The sequence below is a fragment of the Somniosus microcephalus genome, chromosome 17, assembly GCF_052327205.1.
Source record: "Somniosus microcephalus isolate GS21.2 chromosome 17, FLI_Smic_1.0, whole genome shotgun sequence".
Lineage (NCBI taxonomy): Eukaryota > Metazoa > Chordata > Chondrichthyes > Squaliformes > Somniosidae > Somniosus > Somniosus microcephalus.
This window is the reverse complement of record NC_141003.1, coordinates 28,136,243-28,149,391: the sequence shown is the minus strand read 5'-3', so window position 1 is coordinate 28,149,391 and position 13,149 is coordinate 28,136,243. Positions and strand designations below refer to the sequence as shown.

At 44.7% G+C, this 13,149-nt stretch overlaps 1 long non-coding RNA gene across 2 annotated transcripts in view; it reads left to right on the top strand.

Moving 5' to 3' along the window:
• LOC147105601 (uncharacterized) overlaps positions 1-13,149 on the top strand; it is a 49,782-nt gene that overhangs the window by 30,826 nt on the left and 5,807 nt on the right. The window contains exons 3-5 of one of the 2 annotated variants that reach the window (XR_015081520.1): positions 31-142; positions 768-804; positions 11,114-11,208. This is a non-coding gene — a long non-coding RNA (uncharacterized LOC147105601). Of the gene's footprint in view, positions 1-30; positions 143-184; positions 360-767; positions 805-11,113; positions 11,209-13,149 lie in introns of those variants that run through there. The other variant, XR_015081521.1, reaches the window with a different exon arrangement.

Sequence of the window (13,149 nt, the reverse complement as noted above, 5' to 3'; positions counted from 1 at the left end):
ACCACTCTATTTTTCTCCTCTCCTTCACAGGCCATGTGACAATTGTAGCTGAGAGTGCATGGGCATCCTTCTTCCAGATTTTCATCTATGCAGTTTACTCCTGATAATTCAGTCAGTTTTTGCCCTTCAAAAAAAAATCAAGGTCATTTTTTGCACAATTTTTTTGGAATTATCTAGAAATTTAAATTAAGCAATTTGAATTAAGTAGCGAAAATAATATAGGAAAGGTAGGAATTTAGTGCTAAAAATTAATTATCAGATAATTTGAATCAAGAGGAGTCGGCTATACTGCTTTTGAACTATCTACTAGGAAGAACGGACCACTAATGACCCATCCACTAATTTTCCCTACACTTTGGGTAAATATTCTTGGATATAGATAACCCTACGCTTATTGCACGTTAATATGTTTCTTAATACTTTTCTGCTTTTAGATGTATTTCGGTAATCTTACTGTTCATACACTTGCAGTGCCTTTAATGTAACAAAATGTCCCACGGTGTGGCATAAAGGGATAGACAAGAACATACATCAAGGAGAAGAGTTGGACTATGTAACCACAAGTATAGTTGTAGAAGGACTCATTGTATAACTGAAGCATGTAATTGAGCTATTGGTACTTCCACGATTCACTTACACAATTAATTACTTTACTTAAACATATAAAGATTTAAATAAAGCGCTGAAGGCATATTTAAATAAAAGACTATTTGGTGAGGAGAGATGAGAACTTTTAATAATACATTTTTCCTCCTTTATATAATTAGAAAATACTTAATGAAGAAACATCGAAAGTAAGTACTGGTAAGGAAGACTTGCATTTACAATGCTTTTCAATGTAATACAACAATAGAAATACTTTAAAATAGTCATAATTGCACTTTGTTGTGTACCAACTAACATATATGTTAGAAATAAAAACAGAAAATGCTGGAAATACTCAGCAGGTTAGGCAGCATCTGTGGAGAGAGAAACAGAGTTAATGTTTCAGGTCAATGACCTATCGTCAGAACAATATATGTAAGAAGTATATATGTAAGAAACCTGTTTAAGTGTGCTAATTCTTCACACATCAGTCAGTATTGGTATTGTTTGTTGAATATTTTAAGATTATTAAAACTGTTGGCATTTTGCCATGTATCATTTCTCTTTATATTGGGCTGAATGCCCAGAGCTAAAAGAATAGTGAGCTCAATTTAGCTTTGGCATGGCAGGATTTCAAAGTTAGTAACAATGCCGACACACTGCAATGTGCCCTGCCCTCACTAGAATATAACTACCATGAACACAGTAGCTTCTAGAAGGTAGGTAAAGGTCATATTTGGAGCAGCTGATGTAGTTCAGACATTTCAGATAATGCCGAAAGTTTTTTCACAAATGACCTTCATTTTTGTCTCCTTAGGTTTATAAATCTGTTATGTCTTTTACAGCATGCATTGTGATGAGTTCGTGTGGAGTACACATATCTATTCGACTTCACAGGAGCATATGCCGGATTAAAGGATTTGTTTTGTGACATGTAATCACATTAAATTCTGGCATGGAGTAAAATACACGTACAGTCTACATTATAGAAGCATAACAATTACAGCGCAGAGGTGGCCCATTCGGCACATTGCATCTGTGCCTTCTCCTCAACTGAAACTATCTACTCCAATCCCATTTTTCTGCTCATTCTCCGTATCTTCTTGTATTGTTTGTTTTCAATTAATTATCTAATTCCATTTTTAAATTGATGTTAAGGCTGAGAAATTCCTCAGAGCTGCTCCCCTGCCAATGTTATGATGAGAGATTGTGCAGAATGGGCCTATACTCTTTGGAGTTTAGAAGAATGAGAGGCAGGGAGGTTTAGGGAGGGAATTCCAGAGCTTAGAGCCTTGACAGAGGTTGTTTCCCCTGGCTGGAGTGTCTAGAACTAGGGGGCATAATCTCAGGATAAGGGGTCGGCCATTTAAGACCGAGATGAGGAGGAATTTCTTCACTCAGAGGGTTGTGAATCTTTGAAATTCTCTACCCCAGAGGGATGTGAATGCTGAGTCTTTGAGTATATTCAAGGCTGAGATCGATAGATTTTTGGACGCTAGGGGAATCGAGGGATATGGAGATTGGGCGGGAAAGTGGAGTTGAGGTCGATGATCAGCCATGATCTTATTGAATGGCGGAGCAGGCTCCAGGGGCCGTATGGCCTACTCATGCTCTTATTTCTTATGTTACTTTGCTGGAAGCATGGTGGAAACCCTGTTTACACATGAAGTAATGGCGGTGGAGCGGGAGCAGTTCCGAGGAATTTCCCAGCCATAGTCTCTGCCTACGCCTCTCCCAATATCATGGCCAAAACTTATCCCTCAACTAACAACAACTTGTATTTATATAGCACCTTCAACATAGTAAAACACTCCAAGGCGCTTCACAGGAGTGTTATAAAACAAAATTTGACACCGAGCCATATAAGGAGATAATAGGGCAGATGACCAAAAGCTAAAGAGATAGGTTTTAAGGAGTGTCTTAAAGGAGAAAAAAGAGGCAGAGAGGTTTAGGGAGGGAATTCCAGCACTTAGGGCCTTGACAGATGAAGGCACAGCCAACAATGATGGAGCGATTAAAATCAGGGATGCTCAAGAGGCCAGAATTAGTGGAGCACAGATATCTTGGAGGGTTGCGGGGCTGGAGGAGATTACAGAGATAGGGAGGGGCAAGGCCATGGAGGGATTTGAAAACAAGGCTAAGAATTTTAAAATTGAGGCATTGCTTAACCGGGAGCTAATCTAAGTTAGTAAGCAAAGGGCTGATGGGACTTGGTGCGAGTTAGAACATGGGCAGCAGAGTTTTGGATGACCTCAGGTTTACGGAGGGTAAACGTGGGAAGCTGGCCAGGAGTACGTTGGAATAGTCAAGTCTATAGGTAACAAAGGCATGGATAAGGGTTTCAGCAGCAGATGAGCTGAGGCGGGGCGGATTCGAGCGATGTTCCGGAGATGGAAATAGGCGGCCTTAGTGATGGCATGGATATGTTTTAATGGGGACTAGGGCATCAAAGGTGGAGGTGAGGGTGTGGTTGAGCAGATCAGTAGCTGCAGGCATGTTGGGAATGGAGGGCCAAAGGATGCACAGTTGGGATTTTGAAAGTGCAGTTCTAAGTGAATTGGGAGAGAGTTTTTTCCAGGGGTGGACACGCTGGAAGTAGAGTTGGGAGGGGGAAGGGGGATGTGGGTGGAGAGTGAAACAAGAAAATGATCAGAGATGACCTTATCTGTGACTGACATGATGGGAGTAGCGAGGCCACGTGAGATGGCAAGGTCAAGGGGGTGGCTGTGACTATGGGTTGGGGAGTTTACCTGGAGGGTGAGATTAAGGGAGGATCAGAGGGTAGTGAACTCAGAGGAGAGAGAGCATGATGAATTGAGATGGAGGTTGAAATCACCGAGGTTGAGAAGTCGCTCAGTGCAGAGGCTGAGGGAGGAAAGCAGTGAAGATATCTCATTGAGAACATTTTTATGGTATTTGGGTGGGCGGTAGAGAACGAGAATTTTAAATGAGAGGTGGCAGGCAGTGACTAATGGGGTACCGCAGGGATCGGTCCTTGGACCCCAGCTATTCACAATATATATTAATGATCTGGACGAGGGAACTAGATGTAATATCTCCAAGTTTGCAGACAACACAAAGCTGGATGGGCGTGTGTGCTGTGAGGAGGATGCCGAGAAACTCCAGTATGATTTGGACAGGTTGGGTGATTGGGCAGAAGCATGACAGATGCAATATAACATGGATAAATGTGAGGTTATCCACTTTGGTGTCAAAAACAGGAAGGCAGATTATTACCTGAATGGCAATAGATTAGGAGAAGGGGAAGTGCAACGAGACCTGGGCGTCCTTGTGCACCAGTCGCTGAAAGTAAGCATGCAGGTGCAGCAGGCGGTTAAGAAGGCAAATGGTATGTTGGCCTTCGTAGCGAGAGGGGTTGAGTACAGGAACAAGGATGTCTTGCTGCAGTTGTACAGGGCCTTGGTGAGACCACACCTTGAGTATTGTGTGCAGTTTTGGTCGCCTTATCTGAGGAAGGATGTTCTTGCCATGGAACGAGTGCAGCAAAGATTCATCAGGCTGATACCTGGGATGGCAGGAATGATGTATGAGGAGAGATTGGGTCGATTGGGCTTGTACTCGCTGGAGTTTAGAAGAATGAGAGGGGATCTCATTGAAACTTATAAAATTCTAACAGGACTAGACTGATACGCTTATCAATTACTCCATAAAAGGCGATGAATTAGGAAGGTAATGAAAAGGCTTTTATTAACTAAAGAACAGAGCATGCCTCTCGTGGACGACTGGTTCCAAGAAGGAAGTGGGTTGCCGAAACACCCATCTTTATACCTGGTCATGTGGGTGGAGCCAGCTGAGGCATGCATTGGTACACAGCGCCAACCAGAGGTAACAATATGCAATAACAGTGGTTTACCACATTCACCCCTTGTTTAAAATTGAGTCCGGCGGGGTGAAGTGTACTACAAGTTTGTGTAGGTAAGTCTATCAGGAGGCCTTGTCTGACGTCCTGATCGTCGTGGTGGCGGCGGCGGTGGTGCAGTATCCAACGTCGAATCTGGTGTCTGGGTGGTCAACGAAGGGTCCTGGGGCTCCGGCATGCCGTCTACAGGGGTTGGGTTGGGAGGGGTGGTGGGGGATAACGGTGGTAGTTCAGGGGCACCCGAGGGTGCGAGGTCTCGTATGGAGACCATGTCCTCCCGCCCGTCTGGGTATGCCACGTAGGCATACTGGGGGTTGGCGTGTAGGAGGTTCACCCTCTCGACCAGGGGGTCCGTTTTATGGGTCCTCACGTGCCTCCGCAGTAGGATGGGCCCAGGAGAAGTCAGCCATGTCGGTAGCGAGGTTCCCGATGTGGACTTCCTGGGGCAAACGAACATTTGCTCATGAGGGGTGGCATCAGTGGCAGTACAAAGCAGTGACCGGATGGAGTGGAGCGCCGCAGGGAGGACCTCCTGCCAGCGAGAGGTCGGAAGGCCCTTAGATTTTAAGGCTAAGAGGACGGCCTTCCAAACCATCGCGTTCTCTCTTTCCACCTGGCCGTTCCCCCGGGGGTTGTGGCTGGTGGTCCTACTCGTAGCAATACCTCTCGCGAGCAGGTACTGCTGAAGTTCGTCGCTCATGAAAGATGAGCCCCTGTCGCTATGTATATAGCTAGGGAACCCGAACAAGGCGAAGAGGTCATTCAGACATTTGATGACCGTGGTACTGGTCATGTCTGGGCAAGGGATGGCAAACGGGAAACGGGAGTACTCATTAATTATGTTGAGGAAGTACACGTTGCGGTCAGAGGAGGGGAGGGGCCCTTTAAAATCGACGCTCAGGCGCTCGAAGGGGCGAGTGGCCTTGATCAAGCTTGCTCTGTCTGGCCTATAAAAATGCGGTTTGCACTCGGCACAGATTTGGCAGTTCCTGGTCATGGTCCTGACCTCCTCGATGGAGTAGGGCAGGTTACGGGATTTGATGAAATGGAAGAACCTGGTGACCCCCGGGTGGCAGAGGTCATTGTGGAGGGACTGCAGTCTATCAACCTGCGTGTTGGCGCATGTACCACGTGATAGGGCATCTGGGGGCTCATTGAGTTTCCCGGGCCGGTACAAGATACCGTAATTGTAGGTGGAGAGTTCGATTCTCCACCTCAAGATCTTGTCGTTCTTGATTTTGCCCCTCTGCTTATTATTAAACATAAAAGCAACTGAACGCTGGTCAGTGAGAAGGGTAAACCGTTTTCCGGCCAGGTAATGCCTCCAGTGACGCACCGCTTCCACAATAGCCTGGGCCTCCTTTTCGACAGAGGAGTGTCGAGTCTCGGGGCCCTGGAGGGTCCTTGAGAAAAAGGCCACGGGTCTCCCCGCCTGGTTAAGGGTCGCAGCTAGGGCGAAGTCGGATGCATCGCTCTCCACTTGGAAGGGGATGGACTCATCCACTGCGTGCATTGTGGCCTTCGCAATATCGCTCTTGATAAGAGTGAAGGCTGCACACGCCTCTGGTGTCAGGGGGAAGGAGGTGGATTTGATGAGGGGTCTGGCTTTGTCCGCATAGTGGGGCACCCACTGGGCATAGTAAGAGAAAAACCCCAGGCATCTCTTCAGTGCTTTTTGGCAGTGGGGGAGGGGGAGCTCCATAAGGGGGCGCATTCTGTCGGGGTCGGGCCCGATGACTCCGTTCTCCACTACGCAGCCGAGGATGGCAAGGCGCTTGGTGCGAAACATACATTTCTCCTTATTGTACGTTAGGTTCAGCCGTTGGGCCGTACGGAGGAATTTTTCTAGATTAACGTCATGGTCCTGCTGGTCGTGGCCACAGATGGTGACGTTATCCAGATAGGGAAAGGTGGCCTGCAGCGCGTTCTGGTCAACCATCCGGTCCATCTCCCTTTGGAAGACCGAAACCCCGTTGGTGACGCCGAAGGGAACCCTAAGGAAGTGGGAGAGGCGGCCGTTCGCCTCGAAGGCAGTATACTGGCGGTCCTCATGGCGGATGGGGAGTTGGTGGTATGCTGACTTAAGGTCAATGGTGGAGAATACTTTGTATTGCGCAACCTGATTGACCATATCAGATATGCGAGGAAGGGGGTATGCGTCCTGATTGACCATATCAGATATGCGAGGAAGGGGGTATGCGTCCAGCTGAGTGTACCGGTTTATGGTTTGGCTGTAGTCAATGACCAGGCGGCGTTTATCGGTGGTTTTAACGACTACAACCTGGGCTCGCCAGGGGCTGGTGCTCCCTTCGATAATGCCCTCCTTCAAGAGCCGCTCCACCTCAGAGCTAATAAAAGCTCTGTCCCCGGCGCTGTACCGCCTGCTCTTGGTAGCGATGGGTTTACAGTCGTGGGTGAGGTTAGCGAACAAGGGAGGTGGGGGGACTTTGAGTGTGGAAAGGCTGCAAGTGGTGTGCGGCGGGCGATTTAAAAGGTGTTGGTTGCAGACTGTGAGTGGGGGGAGGGGTCCACCGTATGCTAATGTGACACTTTTAAGGTGGCACTGAAAATCCAACCCTAGCAGCACGGCAGCGCAAAGACGGGGCAGGACTAGAAGTTTAAAATTTTTATATTCTGTGCCCCTAACCGAAAGGGTCACCACACAGTAGCCGCCGACGTCCATTGAATGGGACTTAGACGCCATAGAAATCCGATGGCGCGTTGGCAGGACCATGAGGGAGTGGCTACGTACCGTGTCAGGGTGAATAAAACTCTCTGTGCTCCCGCTGTCAAATAGGCAAGTGGTGGCGCGGCCGTTTACCGTGATGTCCATCATGGACCTGGACAGATGATGAGGGAGGGCTTGATCCAGCGTAACGGAGGCCAGTGTATGGCTTAGTGAGTCGATATGGTCGTCCGACGAGACGGTGGTCGAGTCCGGAGACAAAATGGCGGTTGAGTGCGGCGGACAAAATGGCGGCGGCCATGCGGCCGGAGGTGCACAAAATGGTGGATAAGATGGCTGCCCCCACGGTTCGCATGCGGCGCTGCTGGCGTTCGCGGGTTTCCCCCTGCAGGCATTGGCGTAATGGCCTTTCTTCCCGCAGCCCGAGCAGGTAGCGGTCCTGGCCGGGCAGTGCGCTCTAGGGTGTTTTAACTGGCCACAGAAATAGCATTTTTGGGCCTGGTTACGGGGCATCGCTGCAGTTGGTACCGGGGGCGGCGGTCCCAGTTGATTTCGGGACATCGCTGCAGCAGTTGGTACCGGGGGCGGCGGTCCCATGTCCCAAGGTCGCGATGGCCATGGCGCGGCGCCGTTACGTGAGTATGCTTCGAGGTTTCGGTGGGCCGCATCTAACGAGAGCGCAAGGGCTACGGCCGTCTTCGGGTCGAGCTCCTTGCTTTCGAGCAGTCTCTGCCGGGAGTAGTCGGACTGGAGGCCCCTAACCAAGGCATCACAGGTAAGTCCCTCCGCGTGCCCCGCAGCCGTTACCTCCTTACAGTCGCAGTCCCTGCAGAGTGTCTGTAACGCCCGTAAAAATGCCTCTACCGATTCCCCCGGTTGCTGCCTGCGGGATCCCAAGAGGTGTCTGGCGTAAATCGTGTTCACTGGGCGCGTGTATTGCCCTTTTAGTAGTTCGAGGGCCGCCGTGTACGTAGCAGCGTCCCGGATGAGTGTATATACTTGAGGGCTCACCTGGGCGGTCAAAACTTTTAGTTTGTTCTCCTCCGATGTCACGGCGGAGGCTTCTAGGAAGGATTCAAAGCAGCTCAGCCAGTGTTCGAAATTGGTCGATGAACCCGCTGCTTGAGGGTCGAGGTCCAGGCATGCTGGTCTGAGGGCTCGCAGCAACGCCTGCTGTTGTTGCTGCTCAGGTGTCGCCATTTTACTTTTAGTTAATAAAATTGATACGCTTATCAATTACTCCATAAAAGGCGATGAATTAGGAAGGTAATGAAAAGGCTTTTATTAACTAAAGAATAGAGCATGCCTTTCGTGGACGACTGGTTCCAAGAAGGAAGTGGGTTGCCGAAACACCCACCTTTATACCTGGTCATGTGGGCGGAGCCAGCTGAGGCATGCATTGGTACACAGCGCCAACCAGAGGTAACAATATGCAATAACAGTGGGGTGGGCTTGTACTCGCTGGAGTTTAGAAGAATGAGAGGGGATCTCATTGAAACTTATAAAATTCTAACAGGACTAGACAGACTAGATGCAGGAAGGATGTTCCCGATGGTCGGGGAGTCCAGAACCAGGGGTCACAGTCTAAGGATAAGGGGTAAGCCATTTAGGACAGAGATGAGGAGAAATTTCTTCACCCAGAGAGTGGTGAACCTGTGGAATTCTCTACCAAAGAAGGCAGTTGAGGCCAATTCATTAAATATATTCAAGAAGGAGTTGGATATATTTCTTAAGGCTAAAGGGATCAAGGGATATGGAGAGAAGGCAGGAACAGGGTACTGAATTTGGATGATCAGCCATGATCTCATTGAATGGCGGAGCAGGCTCGAGGGGCCGAATGGCCTACTCCTGCTCCTATCTTCTATGTTTCTATGTTGTCAAGGCCACGATGTCGATGCAATCATCCACAATAAGCTCATGGATAGCAAAGGCCTTGTTCACAAGTGAATGAACCAACACCATCAAAATAGATTATCTGATCAATTATCTCATTTTCTACTTTTGGGACCTTGCTGTGCACAACTTGGTTCCTGTGTTTGCCTACACAACAGCAGGTGCTACAATTCAAAAGTAATTAAATGGCTGTGAAGCACTTTGGGACATCCTGAGGACATGAAAGGCACTAAATAAATGCAAGTCCTTTCTTTTCTTTCAATAGCCATTTGTGCTGGAAGATTTCATTTTCTAATAACCCTCTGAAAAGAAATCTTCTAACTTCAACCTTCATTCTTTTGCTGATAATTCTTAGTCAGTTAACCCTTGTTTTATATTGGGCCAGATCTTGCTGTGAGCAGGTAATGAACGGCGCCTACCCTTTGTTAGACTTTCACTTGCCCATAGACTTTCTATGGGGTTTTGCATGGCAAGTTACTGTTGGCAGGACATCCATCAAGGCATCTGGGACCTGTATGAACAGAGAAGTGAATCTGTATCACCTTAACCAATCAGATTGAAGAATCATTAATGAGCAGCACAGAGTCTGAACAAGGAAGTGTAAGTTAGAATAGTGAATTCAATGTCAAATCATGTGCAGAAAGCAAAATAAAGAGAGGGGAAGAAAGATTGGATTAAGAGAGATAAAAGAGACAGAAAGCAAAAGTTTAAAAAAATTACTCTTTTAAAATATCTCCAACAGTAACTAAAAGCTGAAGGAATGAGACTCCACATTTGTAAAAGTTAATTTTCAATGCCAGAGAGGCTGTTTGGCAATAATTAAGACTTACCATGCCGTTAAAAGGGTACTTATACTGGAATGGACAAGCCCTAACTTTTTTTGGTGAATTTTGTTCATATCTACGATGTCAGTATAGGTAATTGATGCCGTTTAATACATTTGAACGGGGAGCCAGACGGCGAGATGCCGTTTTCGCGCAGCTTACGGAGGAGCGGCACATCTCGAACAGCAACTTCTGGATTTTCCTGTTGAACTGTACATCTCCGCTCTTGTCAGATTTGTGCATGAATAATGGTGAACGCTGTTAGCTTCACCATTATTTTCACTGCAAAATCTGGGCCATTATCTGTACATATTATAAGTAATCATGGTAAATTGTGGCATGGTATAAAATGCATATCAAGCCTGCATTATCCCCCCCAAAAAAATTTCTGCACAGTACACAAGTTAAGATGGAAACAGTTTTACTAGATGGACAGTTAGAATAAATAGTCCAGTCATAAGAAAAGGATTTCAGAGCTCACATTCCCCAGTGTGATAACAGCGTGCCTCGCATTCCTGGACTATCAGGTGTTAAGCAAAATCTCCTATCACCATTAAAACATTCTGAATTTTATTAACAAGTGTCTGCATATTGAAACACATGCACTGAAACAGTTTGATTAAATTAATGCAAAACATTCTGATTGTTAATTTTGCAGGGTGAGTAAAGTTACCAGTGAAGTTGAAGATAATTTTTACAGTGACTTTATGGAGTCTGATTTTCTGAAAAATATTTTTTCAAAACTTCACAAATGAGCTTTCTATCAAAATTGAAATTTGTCTTAATTTTCTTAAGATATTTAATTCAAATTTGCATCTAAAATCCTTAAAAGATAGTGGTGTTTGTACTGATTGCATAGATCATGTTTTTAATTCTTTATGGTCTATTGCCAAGCTTAAAACAGTTCATATTTATATACAGAACACTCGTCTAATACACATTAACAACACTAATCATTTTTGTTATTTTATCAGCAGTAAAAATAAATATGCAAATAGATCAAGTAGTGACAACTTTTCACTGCTTTTGAGAGGTCACAGCAGCTCTTTGTTGCTCTGGGATGGAATGTTTTTTTGTTCCCACCCGCCCTCTCCAGTTCCAGTTACTGTACATATTGAAGTTACACAATGTTGCCGGTTGAAGTATATGGAAATCCAAGAGTTTCATGGATTGTAACCTGATGATTTTTCTTCCAGCAAGATGCAGAACGACTAACACAAAACATTTTTCTGCTGCTAATTACAGATACAAAAGGAAAATGTAATCTCTTACTGAGGGAATTATCATTTCTGCAGCGTTTTATGCAGCAATATCCAGCAATGCTACATACTGAGACAATGGTAAGATTGAATTCCTAAAATACCTGTTGTGGATCAACGTGACACTCATTTTGCTCATGTGGATGGAAAGATACAAAAATGAATTGGTGCAAAGAACTAGACATTGAAAGAATGAACTATATATTATGCCAATAGTGTTTGTATCCTGGAGTTTTCCTTTAGCAAAATCAAATGTTTAACAAATATACACAATCTGGCTTTCCTATTTCTAATGGATGAATAATATCATTTTGTATTTGGTGTGACAAAAAATAGACAAGGGTAGCTTTCAGGTTTTAAATGTTAATCTGCATAGCCTTTCATTTGTTTCAAATTTCCAGTTCAAAGATTCTTCTTAATAAAAAACATACAGCTTACTTTTTGCCACTACTAAAGTATTAGAATGCTAGCACAAAGATGACAAAGTGTTTCATGAGTCTAACTGAGGCTTGTGTGTCAGATGTTGAATGATCGCTAAAAATAAACTATGACGTGTTTTCAAGTGTCACTGCTAAATTTATTGTCCAGTCAGAGAATAGTTCCATTTGGTATTTTATAATAAATACCTGCATGTGTCCATTCACTCCTAGCTTTGTTTCCCAACTAAGAGAGAAGTCCAATTGTCATAAGGAAGGTAAGAATGGTTCAAACATTTATTATAAATGAGGATTAGAGTTAGTAGCATTAAAAAAAAGAAAGCTTTGGGACTTTGGAGTTATACATCCCATAGTTTCACAGTGGTAATTGAAGTATAACAAATAATTCCTTTTAGTCGTTTGCATTTTGGATCAGATTAAATAATCAGTAAAAATGATATATATTGATAATAGATGTTTGCAGTGAAAGCTGTACATGTTAGAAAAAACTAATCTGGTACAGTATTACACAACTAACCCTCATGCATTATTATAAACAACACTTTTTAATGAGAATTAAATATTAGCAACCAGATGGATTAGTGTTCAGAAAAAGCAGAATTGAATGTCTGTGACAGAACACAGTAGTAACTGATGTGTATAAAAGTTGATTCACTGTTAAATAATCAGAGTAATTGGTTATTGGGGAAAAAACCAAATTGACTTGTAGGTTTTAAGAATAATTCCATTAGTGTCTGCAAAGTTAGAGGCAGTGAGCAGTTGGCATCTGAGCTACCGTTTGAGGAGTTCCTGAGCCTTTACAATTCGTCCCATGAAGCTCAGACAACTCATTTCTATTTGCGCACATAATTCTTATTTGCTTGTTTGTACTATTTGACGTTTCTGGGCCTTGGGGTTTTGAAAGTTTTTTTTTAGCATTATTGCCTCATTTGTGGATAAATCCTGAATCAGAACAGCAAGCTGTGTTAATTGCAGCAATGGGAACGTGTGTTTCAACTTCATTTGCGCCCCAAGACTGCATGGTTCACAACTATATTGCCCATAAAGATTGGAGATGCCTGAATTAGAAGATGAGGCATGACTGAATCTTTCAGTTGAAATATTTACCATCCTTGCTCTGTGGGAGATATTCTGGGAAATTTAATTATGTATCAATCTAATGCATCTGTAATACCTTTAGCTACTCTTTCTTATGTTTATATGATTTAACGGTGACATCAACTAAGTGCTTTCTACCACGTGAATTGATTTTTTCCCCCCCCTTTAATCAAAAGAGTGGATGTTTGCTTGTACTAAGACAGATTTCAGAACTGATAGGGTTGAGGTTCAGATGGGTATAATACTCCTAGCAGGACACTAGATGGCACATTTGACTAAAATCCCAGCTTTGGAAACAGTTGTTCATTCTGATTTATGTCTCCGTTATGATAGACGTTTGACATTGGCATACCACAATCTTTCGCACTGCAGTAACATCAAACACGCAGTATAACACTAATGGGTGTTGATAGAAGGCGGTCTTGCATTTTTGATACTATGGGGGTCATTTTAACCTAACTCCCCAGGTAGAAAGCCCGCGGGAGCG